The sequence below is a fragment of the Haemaphysalis longicornis genome, unplaced genomic scaffold (genome assembly GCF_048455015.1).
Source record: "Haemaphysalis longicornis isolate Haplotype H1 unplaced genomic scaffold, Haemaphysalis longicornis Haplotype H1 scaffold_6, whole genome shotgun sequence".
NCBI lineage: Eukaryota > Metazoa > Arthropoda > Arachnida > Ixodida > Ixodidae > Haemaphysalis > Haemaphysalis longicornis.
In genome coordinates, this window is record NW_027526407.1 from 133,986,656 (window position 1) to 134,006,996 (window position 20,341).

A 20,341-nucleotide genomic window follows, 5' to 3' on the forward strand; every position below is an offset into this window, starting at 1 on the left:
CATTCAACGCAGATTTTGTGCTCACCATCATAAACATCACCAGTAATTCCCACCAAAAATCGACAGCTTACCATCTGCAGACAAACGGCCTGACGGAAAGGTTAAACGAAACACTTGCAGACAGGCTGGGCATGTACGTCGACGAGCGACACAAGAGTTGGGGCCAAGTTCTACCATACGTGACTTTTGCCTACAATACAGCCAGTGAAGAAACCACGCGCATGACGCCATTCGCTCTTGTGTACAGTCGCGAGACAACCACAATGTTAGATGCCATGCTCCCTCACGACGGTGCGGGTGATGACACCACTGCGCAGGAATTTACCCAGCGCGCAGAAGAGGCGCGTAAGCTCGCCAAACATCGAATCAGGCAATAACAGCTGCATGAAGCTTCTGTTTACAAGGATATCCATAGGCACACTGCTTTCCAGCCTGGTGTGAACGTGTGCGTGTGGAGCCCAAACAGACGAAGAGGGCTGTGCGAGAGCTCATGAAGAGCTACTTCGGGCTCTACAGAGTGCTACAGCACCTTAGCGACGTCACGTAGGCAGTTACTCCTGTGGGCAGTGTTTCCACAACGAACCGTCGTCGTCGGCTCGTGGTCGTCCACATTGTCTGCATGAAACCATTCCTCGCAAGGGATGATGCTTCCTTTGGAGGGGAGGTAAACTGTCACGTACCCAAAAGCATCTGAATGAACTCTTAATTTGTGACATCCCAGCCAAGGCGACGATGACGACGAACGAGTGCTACCCGGAACGCATCATTATCAGTTTTTGTGTTCTCGCAGCTCAAGTGCTTCTCGGTAAAGAGCGTTCTTCTCCGGTGCTTCTTCTATTAGCTTTTTAGTGAAAATCACCAACCCCCCCCCCAACGCGCATTTGCTGTACGCGACAAAATAATTGGAGAAAAACCACGAACATTTGAATCTATCTGCCACCCTCTCTCTCCCCCCCATACTGTCCAAACATCTCATTTCGGTATTATTTTTTGCTACACAAGGTCGATTCACAATATATTACAAAGAAAATGTGGTACCAACACGAATTATGTGTGTGGTACATTAATGGGGTGTGGTACAGTAGTAGTCGGATCCCCGGCGGCATTTTTAAGCGCACTATTTTGCGTACATTCTCATATTGCGGGAAACTGTTGATTACGCAAACAAGCGGCCTGGCTCTCATTAAAAAATGAGATACTGCAGTTTTCAAAAGTTCAGTGAAAGGATGCAGGTATTGCATCAACTAGGATGCTCATCCTACCAAAACTGTAAATTTATGCAGTCCCCATTAGCGCAGTCTATAATGCATCATGTGCGCAAACATTACGAAAAATGACAATATTGTGTAAATGCGTGGTCATTTTTGGTGATGAAGAAAAACATGCCGTTGGAACGTAAAATAGGATTTGTAACTCTTGTCAAGGCACAAGTATAACACTCTAGTAATATCACCGTCTGTATAGCCTACTCCATGGTGTGAGATATACTATTAGCTGAGGACACAGCTGGGAAAATAAACGTGTACTCGTCGTTTTATTAAAGTCACCAAACTCACAGCCAAACTGATGCCGCTGAGACCGCTGACCACAGCGCCCTCCAGAGGCATAGAAAAGCAGCTGCCTGAGCGCCGGTTACTCGGAGGTGTTCGAATCTTTTCGGCTCCTTGTCGGCCCTTCTGGGCAGCTTCCGTAATTGGTCATATGCTCGATATATGCTCTCCGCGGCTTGTCCGACTCCGCCGGCTGGTGGTGCAGATGATAAATTCGATAAAGCCGTGCGAAAGCGTTTGGCTCCCTTAGTGTTTAAACGTGTTCTAGGCATGGGTATTGAGTCAGTAAATATCAAAAGAAGGTGTAAAACGCTAAACCGTCGTGAAGTCTGCAGCGGTAGTCGTCGAGCCCTCACACAAGTGAGATTTAATCTTGCGCAACGAAAAACTCGGGTGTAAATGCTTTATTCAGTACGTACTGCGACAGTGGGAAGAAAACGTGATAATATTATAACGTTCCCTTCGATCCTAAATGAAATATAGCGTGCTCAGCAACCATCCCCACCAGAAAATGATATGGTGCTTGCAGTGAGCATTTCTCTGAGTGTGTTTGCGCGAAAGGGTACGTTTCGTTACGGAGCTTCGAGGAGAAGCACTACTGAATGTCGAAAAAGTGCGCGCTCGCAAACGATGTAGTGCTACCGATTTTACCGTTGGGTACAGCCTCGAGCTACTCAGTACAAGCAGCGGTAAAAAGAAAGCGTCCGCAGGCGGAACAACGCCCGACATACAAGGAAGGTAGCCCACTTTCTGAAAGGTATTATACCAGTGGTGAGTACGCTGATGTTTCTTCGCCGTAAATGGTGTTCCACAACTGGGCTAAGTTCACGCACGAAACGGCGCAGACGAATCCATGTCAAACTCACTTTCAGTGTAAAATGTTCAGAGGAGCTTAGCGCGTGTAAAAGATAACTTAGGATGCCCGAATTCTCGCAGCTGTATTAAAAAATCGAATAAATTATGCCTAAGGTGAAGGAGGAGGAATAAATGTTTATTCCACGAGCGGTGGTGCTGCTGTTAGGCCACCAGCCCGGTGAGGGGCGTCCCTATTACGGGATGCCCTGGCCTTGGCTGGCAGTCCGGTCCCTCTTCACCAGTATGCGCTGGGTCCCAGGGTCTGAACTTTTCAGGCAGACCACCCACTGCTCCTAAGAGGGGGAAGGATTGGGGGTAGGCCTGGGGTTTACCCGCACTCCCATACTTGGTGGTATAGCGTGCCCAGCAAGGGACAGAAATTGCAGGTGGCCGGGTATATGGTGGGGTAGATCGCGTGAAGAAGGGTGCGATGGGGATAAGAGTTTGTTTGTGTCCTCCTCAAGCTGGTGGCTTCTTGTCTCGTTAACTGGGGATGTGGAGCCAGGAATATTATTCGGCCTTGGCGATAGTTGGCCAGAATGTCTCCATGTTTGACAACAGGTTCTGTTCTGGGATCAGCAGGCGATGTTCGTCCCTCGTAGATAATGGCCTGGTGTACGTGCGCGCGGGCAGCGGCATGGGCCACCTCATTACCGGCGAGGGATGTGTGTCCGGGTACCCAGGCGATTTTTATTTCATGTAGCAGACCGTTGGTTTCGAGGATGCGGAGGGCTGTTTTGGAGATGCGTCCGCGCAGATAGCTGCGGCACGATGCTTGCGGATCCGTAAGCACTGTGATCGCGTCTTGGCTAGTCGTTGCGGGTAGAGCAATAGCCACTTCCTCTGCGCTTTCCGCCTGCGTTGTACGGACGGTGAGGCAGGTCAGTTCTTGCCCTGTTGAATTGGTGACGCATACCGCGTGCGCTGGTCGCTGCAGATTAGGAGACGCGTCAGTTTACCTTGTGCTCGGGTTTCTACCATACTTTATGTCCATGGCCCTGGCTCGTGCGATTCGGCGAGCTTGATTGTACATTGGGTACGTGTGGCGTGGTAGTGGCCTTACCCTGATCTGTCGAATAAGTAGCTGAATCCTAACCTTGTGGTCTTGTATTGGCGGTGTTTTTAGTGCAATCTTCTTAGGGTCGCTCGTCCTGTTGGCGTTGATTTGAGGCGTTCTATTTGAGAGGTATGATTGGCTTCCTCTATCTCTTCCCAGGTATTGTGAAATCCAAGTTGAAGCAATTTCTTTGTCGATGTCTTGCAGGGCAATCCTATGGCTGTCTCATAGGCTTGGCGGATGAAGATATTCAATCTTGCCTTCTCATTCTTTTTTAAAGCCACGTACGGCGCACTGTAGGCCATTCGCTGACTAGTATTGCCTGCACCATGCGCAATGTGTCCGACTCTTGCTATCCAAATCGGCGATTTGATACGTGGTGTGTTAAGTGAGCCATTTGACTGAGCGTCCTTCGTAGTGGGGCTATGGTGTGGAGGCCTGATCCATTTTGGGGGTTGTAAGTCCCAAAATGCGCTGATGGGATACCTTTGGACTGGTTTTCTTGCTCTGTGTATTTCCGGATCCGGAATGCAGCGCTTCTTTTGTTGAGCCCTCCCACTACTGAGAGCAAAGAGTTCTGACTTTCTGGTGCGCATTCGAGACCTCTAGCCCGCAGATAAAGATGCGCCTCTTCTATGGCTGTTTTCATAGCATCTTGCTGGTCACCTATAGATCCTGCAGGGGTCCAGAGGGTGAGGACATCTGCGTACAGTGCGTGCCAGAGATGCGGGATGTCTTCCAGAAGAGGGGGAAGGTCCTTCATCGCTACGTTGTACGCGTTAGGGTCGCGCTGTGTGAGCTCACATGGTGAGCTTACACAAACAGTATTGTTTTACACGCATGCAGCTGATGCCTGCGAATTACCTTGCTTCAGACAGTCGTTGTTCAAACCACTTAAAGATTAGGACGCTGAAAAGATTAGTTAGGAGTTATGCCACCAGGTGTCCTTTCAGGCAAAGGTATATGTGCGCCACCACGGTGATACCAAATCTAATTGATACATTTTAGGCGGCTGCGCCCACACCTAATATGTATCTTACACCATGGCCTACCCTAAACCTATTGAATAAGCGGATCAGAATTTTGCCTCTGTATTTCCCGGCACAAATATAAATTTGCATTTTTAGTGAGCGTGCCCAACTTCCTAATGGGATACGACACATTGGCCAGAACGCAGGTTACTTTCCACTTCTTATGACAATTGAAGTACACACAAAGAAAGTGAAAGTGTTGACAGTTTTTATAACCTTTGCACTTTACTGGCCAAAATTGCATTACTCAGATTCGAATAAAAGGAACCCTCGAATGTCGGGTTGATGCCGCGTAATTAGCAGGCGGGTGTGTGGTCCGCGCAGGGTGAAAGAACATATTCTTCTGCGGACATACAAACACTCCAGAAATGCACAAGGAACCTGAACGGCAATAAAATGCAGTACACGCGCAACGCGGATGAAACACTAAACCACAAGTCCGAACTTAAGTTTGAGCAGAAGAGAAAATGAGGCGATACGGTCACATTCCCATCTACTCGACCCTGGGCGGGATGACGTCGGTGGAACGTGTTTAGCGCTCTCCGTGTGCGGTGCCGGTGGTCTGAAAACGTGGCGGAACACTTTCTGTGCCGCGCTTGTTTAGATGCAGTGGCCTCAGGTCCGAACGCAAACGCCCGCGCGGGTTCCTGGCCACTCTTTGCCTCACCCCGAGCCTTGGCCCGAACACGCCTCGGCATCATGCCAGCGGGAACAGGCACCCCGCGTTGCAGCAGAGGAACCCCCGGTCCGCTCCCGGGACGCCTCTCAGAGCACGGCGCAAGTACGCGCCTGGCTTCGCCTCGAACCGCCTCCCGACAAGAATCCTTGCGCCCGTTCCTCTAGCGCTGTCTATTCGCTAGCCTCCGCCGGTGCACACCCCTCTCGTGCTCGCCGCGGCGCCTGGTTTCGGTTGTCTTCCTTTTTCTACTCTTTGACCGCCGGTTTGTTTTCGTCTACTGCTTGCGCGTCGTCGCCACCAGGGGATGTCAGCCATCACAACCGTATTTAAATCATGTACAAACTCGTACACATTCACACAGATAGTCGGGAAACGTTCCTGAAATGTCGCCATCAACAATCATACAGCCAACGAGATGAGAAGATCCAAGAACTCGAGATCATCCTTCTTCAACAGAACATCAACTTCACGATCACGTGGGTGCCCGGCCATGCCGGAATCCCGAAAATAAGGCGGCCCATTTGGAGGCACGTGCATCGTTCACAACCGTGCCCCAATCCAGCTGGATGCCTTCGGACTGCGAATATGACCCATACGAGCACCGCACCGCCATCAAACAACAACGGAAAGATTTCCTCGCCTCCATGGTCAATCACACTCCCATTCCAAAGTCCTATTCTCGCTCTCAACAAGTCCGCCTCAGACAGCTAATGACACTTACCAACCTTTACCCCGAAAAACGACAACAGTTTTTGCATTCCTCACATAATAAATGCAGGTGTATTTCCTTTGATATTCCGCGCACCACTAAACACATTATTTAGACATGCCCTCGATTTTAAACTGAAAAACAGGTTCTCCTAGACACCGTTCCCGCTAACTTACGACCAAATTCCTAAATTATCTCGTGCGTCCCTCCTGTGCATCCAATTTAGCGAAGGCGGTGTGAGACACTCTGCTGCATTTCATTACCCGGCCCAATATTTTTTCCTTGCTATTTCCTACCCATGCCTGTCGTGAACCTGAACATATCACTGCCCCCAAGGGGGTCTGTTGTACTAGCAAGAGACCCGCGGGTGTTTTTGAATATTTCAATAAACGTTGAAAAAATGTTCAGGCGTTGTCATACTGTAGATGCAATGCAGACTTACTCCTACGTAAAGATTCGTACATTACGGGAGGTGAGGTACTGAATAAGAGGGTAACTCCATCAGTATAGCGTAATTGGCGGTTATTGTAAAATTTTAGGAAAAGAAACCACGCCTAAAATGCCAGACCGTTATGAGAGACCACACATGGGGTGGCAAACAAAAAGAGAAGTACGGCGGCATCCATCGTGATTCTCGTCATTCTCCCGTCTTGCACCGCGTTTGTGCTATTTTTAAAAGCAAGTCATGCCTAATTTACGATACCTTATTTCAACTCGGAAGTATTGCCCTAGGCTAACGCTGTTACAAAATGTGCAATGTAGACGACGGGCTTACGACCCGCAGCCGAAACACTGCAATATTCAGCACCTGCTTTCATTTTTTCTTCGACTTGCTTATGAATAGAAAACCCAACGACCATAATTTTCAGGCATCTATGGTACGCGTGGCAATGCCAACATTCAACTCCTTGTGCGACGCTGCTTTCCCCCCGTTTTAATATTGTATATGTAACTTCTGGTCTACTTTGCGCGGTTAGAAATTTTTTTTTGTCATGAAAGTCTAGGCTACGGAAAATTCGCGCAGAATTCATTGATAAAAGCTTTCTCTTCATTTGTAAAAATTTACATTTACAAGCAGTTATAGAAAAATTCATTAGCTATGTATTCGTTTGCATTACCTTTTCTACATTTCTACCGAATTCGTCGTGGCAGAGACCGAAAAAACTTGACTTAATTTTTTCCTATCGGTAAAGTACATTGGTACATTACGTAAGGTGAAGTACTGAAAAGGAGGGTAATGCCATCAGTACCGGGTAACGGCCGGTTATCGTAAATTTTACGAAAAGAAACGACGTCTAAAAGTCTAGACTCTGACGAGAGATCACACGAGGGCAGGCGAAAAAAAGAAGTACGGCGGCGTCCGTCTTGACTCTCGTAATTTGTTATTGTTTATTTTGCTATTGGCCCTTCACAGCAAAGTATAGCAAAACGATAATGTTTGTCTTTGCTAATACGATAAGTTTGATGGTATATTTACATAAAATCAGGTGTTGTGTCCATACATGTAAACTCTGGTGGATACACAAACATAAGGATTTGGTGGTTTTACTAAAAATGGTACTATTGACAATCTTCTCTCATTTCTGGTGTTTCTATATTTAGTGTTAGGGAAATTGGGCAATGGCACGGCAATAAAAAAGATTTGACGTGAAACAATAGTGCATCTGAAACTTCATGGGTAAAGATGTAACGTTTTAATGGTCTCAGAACCCACGTCGGCAAAATTTGTACATTGCATATTGCAGGATATATATTCAAAGGTACTGTTTCAGCAGGCTTTGCCATATCAAGATCAAGTTTAGTGTAAACATCGGATCAGTCCATATTTCTGCTATGCTCCTGCCTTTTTGCCCTAGTCAGAACAGAAAATATTTACCACTGAAATAATTGGCTACGCCTTCTGAATATTTTAACTATTCTCGGGATTTTCATCTTGCACTAATGGTATTGTGATGTTATTTAAATGTCGGACCACTATCACTATGAAAAAAGGTTCGATCAATGAAGCCGTGAAAATTCTGTTTCAGTGATTAGGAAGTTATGGCTCTGCGTATGCTCCCAATAAAAATCTTGAACATTCTGTAACAGTCCTTTGAGAGTGTACAACTCCGTAAGATCCGCGTTGTACGTTCGTACATTGTTGACAAGGACCCGTCTTCGTAATTTTGCATTAGTCGTTGAAGGGTAGGTTTGTTTCGCTAGCCGGCCACCGCCGTGCCCAGCTTCTACAAGGTGGTGCGCTCGTCGTCACATGCCTCCGCAAAGGCGCCGTAGGGTCGCGGTAAACACGGAACAGACACAGGATACGGTATGCCTAAACTCTGTAGTGTGTATTGACAGGTATTTCGAGATTGTACTACGTGTCTGGAAGCGAAAATATAATGTATGTGCTACCAGCAATACATACCTGAACACAATTTAAAAAGACTCGCAAACATACTTAAAACCAAAAACCCGAAAGACTGTTTCATATCGATATGGAATAATAAACTAAGCTTTGAAACTTACCTTTCTAAGATTTATGAACAGTGGTCGTTTATCTGAACGTAATATTTCTTTGTCCATCACAGAGGCGCCAGACCACGTGTACCGACTGGTGGAGGAACTTCCTCTGGGTAAGAACAATTGAGTGTACGCTCCAAAGTCGTAAGCGAAAAGTTGGAGGAGACTACAAGTGAAAGTGCATATTAATTGCGGTATACTTGTGACTAAGTCAAAGGTTGGTCGCCTGCAGCTGCGGAACAAAAGGGAAAGCGTCGTTGTTTTGTTTGCCGTTAAACTGTTCTTATAAAAAGTCTCTCATAATGAGACAAAGACTTCCAAGAGAGCTTTTGCTGTAGCATCATAACTAATCTTCAGAAGTAGTATTGCCGAAATGCACTGAGGTAACTTTCCTGTATCGGAAGTACAGTTGCTGTGCCGCGTTTGAAGATACATGAAATATTCGTCGAGCGTGGGCGGGTGAGGTTAGCCGTCGAAGTATCGTGTCAGAATAAACAGAGCAGGTTCGAGTACAAAATTAAAAATTAAAGCTTCACGACGTAGCCACAAGGTTCATGCGGAAAATGCAACTGCAGCGAGACGTGTATTTTTGCAGCGACACGTTCAGCCATAAGTCGAAAGAAGCAAGGATTGAAGGTAAACGCTGACTTGGAGACTGATCTCTCAGGCCAAGAAAGTTGTGGCCGCTGCAATGGTAACTCTTTTAAGGGCAAGAGGAACAGCTTTGCCGGTCTAGCGGATGCCCTCTGGAGGAGGACAAGCGCTATCTTAAGGAGACACGAGGGACATTGTACTGAGGGGTAAGGTAGTCTCTTGGCCGACCGAAACAAAGTTAAACAGGGGAAGAATATAGGTGCAACGTTACGTATAATCTATCGCACTGAAATGTAAATGGGCACAAAATATGCGCAATGTGGGTATGTCGAAAAACGTTTTGTTCGGTGGAAATGCAATAAAAATTGTTTTAGGATAACATGTACTTTTCGGGTTATTTGCAAAGAGGGATAAACAATGTTGTCAAAAGAATTGCACATAAGTAGAGCCTGAGCTCTGCACTGACCACCAGCCCATGTTGAACGACCAGGTCAGTAAGCACATCAGCAACATATAGCCAAAGCTTGACTGCCGCGCACCTGCCAAGTTCAAGCTAGTTGGTGAGTCCGTTTACCCATAATTTATTGGGTTAGAAAAAAACAAAACATACCACAGAAGATTTAGAAAACGTAAATAAAACTGCCGTGAGACCATTTATTTGTCCAGACAATCCTGATAAATGTAACGCGGCGTTCCTGACGTTGGCTGAGATCCAATGAGTCAACGTCACTATTTCCAATAATTTAAAACTTAAACGGTGAAATAAACTGCTCAATACCACAAACACTGATGGGGAATTTGATACGGCCCACTTGGATAATAAAGAAGCGGTTGATGCAGTGAGACGGCAGGAAATCTGCCGCCTTGCTTGTTCGCCAAAAAAGGAGGGCCGGCACGATACTACCCTCTTAAAACGTGGCTTTCAATGTCTCACAGATAGCAGCTGTACCTTCACCAAAACCCACTTAAAGAAAAACAAATTTAAAAAATGCGCTTTACAAACCATGACAAAAATAAGCGAAAGCTGAATAAACTAAAGAAAAACGCTGACCGTGGACAGAATTGGAAATAGCTTTCGCGCTTTCATTTCGACGCCTATGCAATTGCGTTTTCGTAATACGGTCAAAAACGTGTCCATTTTCTAACGTGACATTCAGTCTGGTTACATGGGCGAAAAGTTGCTTTTGAAGCCCCATTTAAACGTTTTTAAGCTGTTTGCAAGAATAACCCAAAACCGCATTCTCAGTTGCGTAAGTGTGTCCGTATTCCTCCATTCAACACCTGCTAGTTGCGTATGGATATTTCCTATTGTTTGTCATCTTGCTACACAGTAGCATTCTTTCAACACAGTAGCCTTTTTTTCCAAAAACTCCACAATGTCGATCCTCAGTCAAAAACATCTCCTTGTTCGGAGGTATTTTCTGATGACGACCCGAATAATTTTTGCAGTTATTCTAGTTATGTCGCAGAATTTGTATTTTTGTTCCGCTCTGATCTTAAACTAGGTCCACTGTATTCAGTGGTGCAGCTAGTGATGTAGCATCTTTGTTTATTTATTTCTATATTTCATCTTTCTGAATGGCACCTCAGGAATCACTTTTCATCCGTCCGTCTCTAACAGAGAGAGCCATGGTGCTTCATTTCAACAGATCTTGTTTATAGCACGTTTTGCTGTTGATATCCAAGAAGAATTTATATTCCTGCACATTGATTGCACAGAAACCAGTCTCTGAGAATACAGACTTCCGTTACTTAGTTTTGAGTGAAGAGAAGGCCCTTTCGTATTGCTGAAGATTCAGGGCTCTTGAAAAACTTCCTTCGGCAGCGGTGACACACGTCAACGGAACTTTATCCCTTCGTCCGAATATGGTACCGTTGCAGTTCGTACCCCAGTCGCATTTTAGGCATATCTTGTGATTTTGTTTAGGCAGTGGATTGCATATATTGCATATACTGGGAAGCTTGAAAATTGTTTCAGGACGCAGTCCACACTAATAGATTCAGGGCGAATAAGACGCTAAAGTGCGTCTTGTGCCGAAATGCATTATATACATAAAACGGCACCAATTTTTGTATTCCTCTAGACGCAATATCTATTTCAGGAAAAATAATTTTACTATAACCATAATTAGAATTCTTTACATTTCTCAAGGCACAGAAAAGATGCAGTGGTGTGACAAACTCCCATTTAAAAACTCCAAAAACACCATATACCAATTTCATAAGACAACTTCCAAACGCAAATGTTACTGGTGCACCTCAGACGAAAGGGCGAATACTCTACGTTTGGTGGTCACAATGGGTAGGATGCGGTTAACACCGGCCTATTTTGAGGTTAATCTCCAAAACAGCACAACAGAGCCTTCAGCCTCAACGTCACCGCTGCCATGTAACCGACAAGGTTCTGAGTGGTTAGAAGAGAATACAAGGACGCAGCGTTTGTCGCGTATGACCACGGAGCCGTTTTCCTAATACCAATGGGTTGCCAACTTTGGTGCCTTGTACCGTTTCATTCATTACGTGGTGGAAGGCACGGATGTACAGAGGTTCGCACTCGGTACTGCACGTATGGGTAGTGTTTCCCTTAATTTTAAGATGAATCATTGTCTCATGTTGATGATTGTAATAAAGAGGCTGATAACATGGGAGCAGGGAAGAAGGCCTATCTCGCGCTTCCCGCGGTGGAAGATCGTGGTCACCAGCCAAGTGAAAGGGTGACCGGCTATAGTTTGCGCTTTTTGCTTCGCATCCGTGACATTCTGATGCCGCGAAAACCGGGCAACGACCCATTAGCAGACCCTAACTGACCCTGCGCAAATTTCAAAGATTCTAGGCCTTGGATTTCCGTGGCCTGTGTGATTCCGTGGGCATCGTCAGAGAATGCTGTCCGTCACCGCTGGGAGTTCACCCGGTCGCCTGGCTTTGCTGATGGTCCAGCTATAGACAAGGTCCGACGCCACAGTGATGTGCTTCTGGCTGCCATCACAAAAGAAATTGCCGCAGTTGAGTCCTTGGCGCTGGATCAGGCCACGCCTGCCGTTTCTCTTCACTGGCTTTCAAACCTCGGGAACAAGACGTATGACGAGATGAAGGCTATCGACCGCAAGATTCAGGTTGACTCAGCGATGAGGATTTCGATTCAGCCCTGGCTTCCTTGCATAAGCACATCGTCAAGGTGGTGTACATTCGGACGCGTGACGATTTTTCCACAAGGCCCGCAGGTACCTCACACGCTGTCGCCGAGGATTCTGGTACTGGGGATCACTTGAACGAAGCCTCGGGCGCAAATCTGCGTCAGCTGGCCGTCCCTCCGGTGTCACCACCTCGCGCTTCCACGCGCTGCTCAAGAGGCACATCACGGCATTTTCTGGTGGCCACCGGAGCTGGCAAGCATTTTGGCACCATTTCTACGCCACCATTCAAAGCAATCGCACCTTAGCCTCAATCAATAAAATTCTAGTACTTCACATATGTTTTGACGGAGAAAGCGAAAGCTGTGACCAAATGTATCTGACGGGCCGAGGCCAGCTACGATGTGTCAATACGCACCCTAAATGTCTTATTTGGCCAGGCCGACTTGCTCGTTGAGGAGCACATTGATAGGTTGCTAGCCTTGCTCTCTGTGCTGATTTTGGCAGAGGTCCGAAAAATCCGTCGCCTCCATGCTCAGATATCCTTCCGTATCAATGGCTGGAAAGAATGGGTGTCGTGGCAACAGCGTATGCAGTCGTCCTTTATCATGTACCAGTGAAGACCCCGCCATCCGACTACGAGATCCTCTACCGGCCGTAGATCAGGGAGTCCTACTCGGAATATTAACCTTGCGGGAAACATAGAGACAAGTTCAGGTTATTTTGTACTTACTCTGCATTCACACAGAGCTTCGCGTTAGTTCGCAGTTTAATGTTTCTAGTGCTCCGCCGCAGCGCAAAATTGCCTAACTTGTTGGAGCAGTCGCTCTTTCGGGCTGCACAACAAACTCCGCACCGGTTGTCATGCATGCTATGAGCTGCAATCGATCACGAGGTGGTCGAGTGTACAGGGCCTTTGAAAACGTGCGAAAAGAGGGAAAGGTTGCAAGCGGCCAGGGTGTCCCGCTCTGGCAAGCAAAAATATGTCGACCGTGTTTGCCGCACGGTGAGAAGGCTTGTTTGCGCTCGGGGCTAACGAAGGCATCTCAAGTGCATGTGTAACGTTACGCATGACGAACCAGTACGCCAATGACAGGCTTCCTTTTTGGACGTCGGTCTTCACAATGGAGTAACTTCCGACGGCGGAGTCACTTCCACTTCAGCCTGCAGTCACTTGCGCATCGGCTAGCGCATCAACCTCTAGCCTGGGTATACCTGCTGACAGAGCGCCTACGCGTTGGAACCTACAGGTCAGCTGCAGCGTTGTGTCCTTCTCGACACTGAAAGCCAGCGCACGTTCATTCAGCGCGATGTTTGCCACTCCCTGCCTGTCTCATTAAGAGAGCCAAGTGGCTCTCCCTTATGACCTGTAGCCATACCAATCTACCGAAAACCCTTCAAGGCAAGATCTACTTTGTAACCATTACCAGTAACATTGACGGTCAAAAAATAATTATCGACGCTTCAAAACTCCTAGAAATATGCATCGCCACAAGTCCACCCATGAACGAAGATTTTTCTGCTCACTGGAGTACCATAGTCTATCCGCGGGGGAACGTTACCTGTCCGACACGTTCTCGTAGGACCTAGTTAGCGCCTTGATAGGGTTTTATCTCTATTGGAAGCATCTCGCAAGTGCCTCCCAATCTTACTCAGTCCGAGATATTGCTTCGTTAGACGCTGCAAAGAACAGGCATTGTCAGCTGCAAAACCGCATGTTATCTTCTACTTGAATGCAAATATACACGGCCTCGCAGCCTGTCGCATTGATGGTCAGGAATGCCATAGCCCGTGACAGGAGTCAGGACAGATACTCGTGCCCTGGTTCGGGCTGCTTCACCCGACGTGTTACTCGTCAGGTGGCGAATCAGCCACGCTTGTCAAGACGTCGCCCAGCCGGAACAGCTACTCCAGTGTGTCCTGGGACACTGCCCAAGCGTTTGCAGGGGTCGCTAGAGCCCAATACCAGTATGCTTGCCTGGCTGGCTCCCGGTAGTTTACCGCACGCCACACACGTTTCCAAGGATTTCAACCCATTACAGCTGGCTATGAATACTTCCAGGCGTCAGCCCTCACCCCTGGCGAGTCCTTCGCATTCTTCGCAGAAAAATGGGGCTGCCTAAAAAGAACACATGCCAACTACGGCATCCAGCTTCGAGCGTCAGCAAGCAGAATGGGGGGCATGAAATGCATCGGTAATCAAAGGACGACCATTTGCTCTTGAAAACCGGCAAGGGCTCGCTAGTATTTCCGGCCACTGCTCTGCAGAACAGCAATTTTTTCCAAGCCGCTGTTACTGAGAGCAGCGCTCCTCATTACTCGGTATTACTCGGTCCGTTTGTCAAACCTATGTGGTGCAGCCCGAGGCCGAGGGGACTCATGGAGAAGCCGCAATGTGATTCTGTGTCACCGGACGATTGACCACCACCATGCTGTCCAGGGGACCGCCTAGTATGCTTGTCTTTTCAGCACAGCGCCACCGGCTAGGCACTGGCGCGAAGTGCTCGGCGATAAATCTACTCCGGGGACACACTTCTGGTGTGCAATGACCCCTTCTGGCTCCACAATGTCATGGCCCGGTAACGACATGCTCGGGCTGCTTCATTGCCAATGCATTTCTCCTTCTTAACGCTCTAGTGGTGAACTTCAACGGCGCTTTGATTTCCTGAACATGAGAGGGTTTGTGTGATCAGCAAATGCCATCCAGCTGTTTCATCGCCTTAACCTAGCACCTTTTCGGCCGGGGAGTGTGTGTTGGTGACGCTAATGAAGAGGCCGCAGGCACGGCAATAGGGAAACGGGCCAGCTCGTGCCTGCCGAGGTGTCATTTGCTTGTGACCCGCCCAGCGAACGTGCGACCGGCTGACGGGCTCCCGCGTTTCGTCGCATACGCGAGATGTCAAGGGGATTTATGACGAGCGAACGTATCGGGGTTGACTAAACATTAACTTGTGAGTCTGCGTCCGTCCTTTGTGTCATGATAGTGGCGTTCTTTACGCGCACCTTTTATCTTCTTAAAAGGTCCCTTTCCATCCAACATTCCTCATTGCCATGCAGAATTTTGTATAAGGAGGTTGCTGTCAGAAAATGAGAAATGTACGAATGGGGTTAGTGCCCCCAACGCGATATTTAAGTTTTCAGCATCCCCTCTTATTTTCTGTTGGAGATATTTGGCACTGAACAAAATTAGGAGCAATATTTGTGGCATCAATTGCTGGTGTGGCAGCAGCATCATATCCCTATTGTACGAAGCTGCCAACCACCCAAAAGATTTACTCATTTTCTGCGTTCTTTGCGCGGGTATGTAAGTAGTTCTGTACATGAAAGCCTACACTCTGCAAATGTCACTTCAAACCTTTTTTATGCTTTTTGGGGTTTTATTTCTTCGTGAAATTCACTTTAGCTTTCCGAAAAGATATGAGATCTGTGTGTTCATTGACCTGTGTTTTGCGTACATCTACCCCAAGCGGTTCTTATCAGTCTAATTAACATAGGATCGAAGATAAGTGGCGTACGAGAGACGCGTTCAAGCCACGGCATTTTTAGTATCTGGGAAGGTCAGCATTTCACAGGCAACATACGAAGAGCGCTAGGCGTAGATAATTCTGCACGTGCCGGAGAAGTGGTATCTATACCACATACGGCTAGCATTGTGCTAATTGTAGCGTAGTCACCTTGGTGCAAAGCGAGATGTTACGTACGGTAGTATGTCCGATAAATCATCCAATAAATAATTCACCATAACTCAGTGGTAATAAGAAATGTAAAATGCAAGCGTCCCAATGAACGCGTTCTTCAAAAGAAATTCAATGACACTTGTGTTGGTATAGGCCGCAATTCCATTTTTGTGGTTGGCAACTAGGGTGAAGAAATTTTGTTAATATCTGTGTGTGTAAGTGGAGCCTGTGCTCTTTACTGAACCATAGCCCATGTCCGACGATCAGCTCAGGGTTCAGGAAAGCCAGCGACATATAAACACAGCCGACGTCGACTTGTCCATCGAAGGCTTTGATATAGTTGCCCTTATACACACGGCAGCCGACTACCCAGTCATGAGCGGATAATTTGCGACTATGAAAAAAAAAGTTACGACACATGGCAATGTCCGCACATACGCACAGCACGAGGCGATCTTGTAACGCCTAGTGGAACGTGCACATCACGCGTCACAACGGACGGCGCCATTTACCATGCTACGTTCGCCATTTTGCCCAACTGTTCCCGCGACTTAATTCTTAGAATTGACTTTTTGATGGGCAACGGTGCAATTATCGATCTGTAGACCGAGTCGCTGTAGGGTAGGTTAGTTTCGGGAGCCAACTACCGCCATGCGGCGCAGTATACAAGGTGTTTGCGTTCCTCGACGCAGGTCTGCGCGAAGTCGCAGTAGGGTCGCAGTCAACAAGGTAAACGCGAAACTGACATAGAATACGGGGTGCCTAAACTCTGTAGTGTGTATTGACAGGTATTCCCAGATTTTACTGTGTGTGAAAGAGAAAATACAAAGAATGTGCTACCAGCAATGCATAACTGAAGACATTTAAAAAGACTCGCAATCATACTTAAAAACAAGAAAAACCCCATGGACTTCTTCATATCGATATGGAATCATAAACTAAGCTTTGAAACATACCTTTCTAAGATTTATGAACAGTGGTCGTTTATTTGAACGTAAATATTTCTTTGTCCATCACAGAGGCGCCAGACCACGTGTACCGACTGGTGGAGGAACTTCCTCTGGGTAAGAAAAATTGAGTGTTCGCACCAAAGTCGTAAGCGGAAAGTTGGAGGACACTACAAAGTGAAAGTGTATTTAAATTGCGTATTACTCGTTACTAATCATAGGTTGGTCGCCTGCAGCTACGGAGCGAAAGGGAAAGGGTCGTTGTTTTGTTTGTCGTTAAACTGTTCTTCAAAGAAGTCTCTCACAATGGGACAATGGCTCCCAAGAGAGTTTTTCCTGTAGCATCATAACTCATCTTCAAATATAATATTGCCTAAATGCACTGAGGTAACTTTCCTGTATTGCGAGTACTGTTGCAGTGCCCCGTTCAAAGCTACAACAGCTATTCGTCTACCGTGTGCGGATTAGGTTACCCGTAGAAGTATCGTGTCAGTATAAACAGAGGATGTTCGAGTACAAAAATAAAGCTTCACGAAGTAGCCGCAGTCTTCATGTGAAAAAAGCAACGGCAGCGAGACGTGTATTTCTGCAGCGAGACGTGGATATTTCGAAACAAGCCACGATTGAAAATAAACGGAGACTTGGAGACTAATCTCTCAGGACAAGAAAGTCGTGGCCGCGGCAATGCTAACTCTTTTAAAGGCAAGAGGAAAAGCTTTGCCGGTCTAGCAGATGTCCCCAAGAGGAGGACAAGTGGTATCTTTAGGAGACACGAAGCAAATTGCGCTGAAGGGTAAGGTAGTGGCTTGGCCGAACGAAGAAAAGCTAAACGGGGGAAGAGTATTGGTGCAAAGTTACGTATATTTTATTGCACTGAAATCTAAATTGACATAAAATGTGCGCAATGTGGGTATGACGAGAAACGTCTTGGTCGGTGCAAATGCAATAAAAATTGTTTTACGATAAGATGTACTTTTCGGGTTATTCGCACCAAGGGATAACAAATCTTGTCCAAAAAATTGCACATAAGTAGAGGCTGAGCTCTGCACTAACCACCAGCCCATGTTGAACGACTAGGTAAGTAAGCACATCAGCAACATATAGCCAAAGCTTGACTGCACCGCATCATCCATGTTCAAGCCAGTTGGCGAGTCAGTTTCACCATAATTTAGTTGGGTAGAAAAAAAACCTTCCAACCGGAAGCTTTAAAAACGTGAATAACACTGGCGGTGAGACTGTTTATTTGTCCCGACAATCCTGGTAATGTAACGCGGCGATCCTGACGTTGGCTGAGATCCAATGAATCCACGACACAATTTGCACGTAAATTGAAACGTTAAATAGTGAAATAAATTGCTCAATCCCATAATCACTGTTGGGAAATTCGATACGGCACACTTGGATAATACAGAAGCGGTTGATGCAGTTAGATGGCAGGTGATCTGCCACCTTGCTTGTTCGCCAAAACAGGAAAGGTGACACGATACTACCCTCTCAAAACGAGGCTTTGAATGACTCACAGATAGCTACTGTACCTTTACCAAAACGCACTTAAAAAAAACAAATTTACAAAATGCGCTTTACAAAACGATGACAAAAATAAGCGAAAGCTGAATAAACTAAAAAAAAAACGCTGACCGTGGACAGAATTGGAAATAGCTTTCGCGCTTTCATTTCGACGCCTATGCAATTGCGTTTTCGTAATACGGTCAAAAACGTGTCCATTTTCTAACGTGACATTCAGTCTGGTCTCATGGGCGAAAGGTTTCTTTTGAAGCCTCATTCAAACGTTTTTTAAGCTGTTTGCAACAATAATCCAAAACCGCATTCTCAGTTGCGTCAGTGTATCTGTATTACTCCCTTCAACACCTGCAAATAGGGTATGGATATTTCCTATTGTATGTCGTCTCTCTACACAGCAGCCTTCTTTCAACACAGTTACCTTTTTCTTCTAAAAACTCCACAATGTCGATCCTCAGTCACACATCTCAATGGTCAGAGGTCTTTTATGATGACGAACCGAATTATTCTTGCAGTTATTGTAATTATATTACAGAATTTGTATTTTGGTTCCACTCTGATCTTAAACTAGGTCAACTGTATTCAGTTGTGGAGCTAGTGATGTAGCATCTGTAATTTATTTATTCTCTCAATTTGGTTCTTCTAAATGGCACCTCGGAAACCACTTGTGATTAGTCCGTCGCTACGAAAGACACCCATGGTGCGTCATTTCAACAGATCTTCTTTATAGCTAGTTTTGGTGCTGCTATCTAAGGACAATATATATTCCTGCACTTTGATTGCACACAAACAATCTGGGAGAATACAAATTTCCGTTACTTAGTTTTGCATAAAAAGGAGGCCCTTCTGTATTGCTTAAGATTCAGGGCTCTTGTAAAACTTCCTTCGGCCGCGGCGACACACGTCATCGCAAATTTATCCCTTCGTCAGAATAAGGTACAGTTGCAGTTTGTACCACAGTCGCATTTAAGGTATGATTTGTGATGTTTAGACAGTGCATTGCATTTATTACATAATCTGGGATGCTTGAACAATGTTTGAGTGCGCAGTCCACACTAATACATTCCGTGCGCATAAGACGCTAAAATGAGTCCTTTGCCGAAATGCCTAAATATACATAAAAAGGCAACAATTTTTATTCGCCTTGACCCATAATGCATTTGAGTAGAAATAGTATTATTATAACCTTAATTAGTATTCTTCACATGTCTTAAGGTACAGAATAGATGCAGTCGCGTGACAAACTGCCATTAAAAACTCAAAAAGACCTTATACCAATTTTATAAGACAACTTCCAAACGCATATGTTACTGGTGCACCTCAGACGACAGGGCGAATACTCTACGTTTGGTCGTCACAATGAGTAGGACGTGGTTTATGCCGGCCTATTTTGAGGTTAATCTCCAAAACGGCACAACACATCCTTTAGCCTCAACGTCACCGCTGCCATGTAACCGACAAGGTTCTGAGTGGTTAGAAGAGAATACAAGGACGCCGCGTTTGTCGTGTATGACCATGGAGCCGCTTTCATAATGCCAATTAGTTGCCAACTTTGGTGCCTCGTAACGTTTGGTGCATTAGGTGGTGGAAGGCACTGATGTACACAGGTTCGCGCTAGGTACTGCACTTATGGTTTGTGTTTTCAAATTTTAGGGAGAATCTTTGTCTAATGTTGATGATTGTAATAAAGAGGCCGCTGGTACGCGAGCTGGGTAGCGTGCCTATCTCGCTCTTCCCGCGGTGGCCGATAGTTGTTACCAGCCCAGCGAAAGGGTGACCGGCTATCGTTTGCCCTTCTTGCTTCGCATCTGTGACATTCTGACTCCGCGAAAATCGGGAAACGACCCACAATCAGGCCCTACCTGACCCTGCCAAATTTCGAAGATGCTAGGCCTTGAATTTCCGGGGCCTGTGTGGTTCCGTGGGCCCCACAAGCAAATGCTGTCCGCCGCAGCTGCTCTTACCCAGCACACCCGGTCGCCTGGCTTTGCTGATTCTTCAGCCATAGACAAAGTCCGACGCCACAGTAGTTTGGTTCGGTCTGCCATAACGAAGGCAATTGCCGCAGTTGAGTCCTTGGTGCTGGGC

At 46.5% G+C, this 20,341-nt stretch overlaps 1 long non-coding RNA gene across 1 annotated transcript in view; it reads left to right on the top strand.

Moving 5' to 3' along the window:
• The first annotated feature begins 16,803 nt into the window (after nucleotides 1-16,803).
• Nucleotides 16,804-20,341, top strand: part of LOC144141949 (uncharacterized) — a 39,635-nt gene continuing 36,097 nt past the window's right edge. The window contains exon 1 of the long non-coding RNA XR_013316769.1: nucleotides 16,804-16,849. This is a non-coding gene — a long non-coding RNA (uncharacterized LOC144141949). The remainder of the gene's footprint in view (nucleotides 16,850-20,341) is intronic.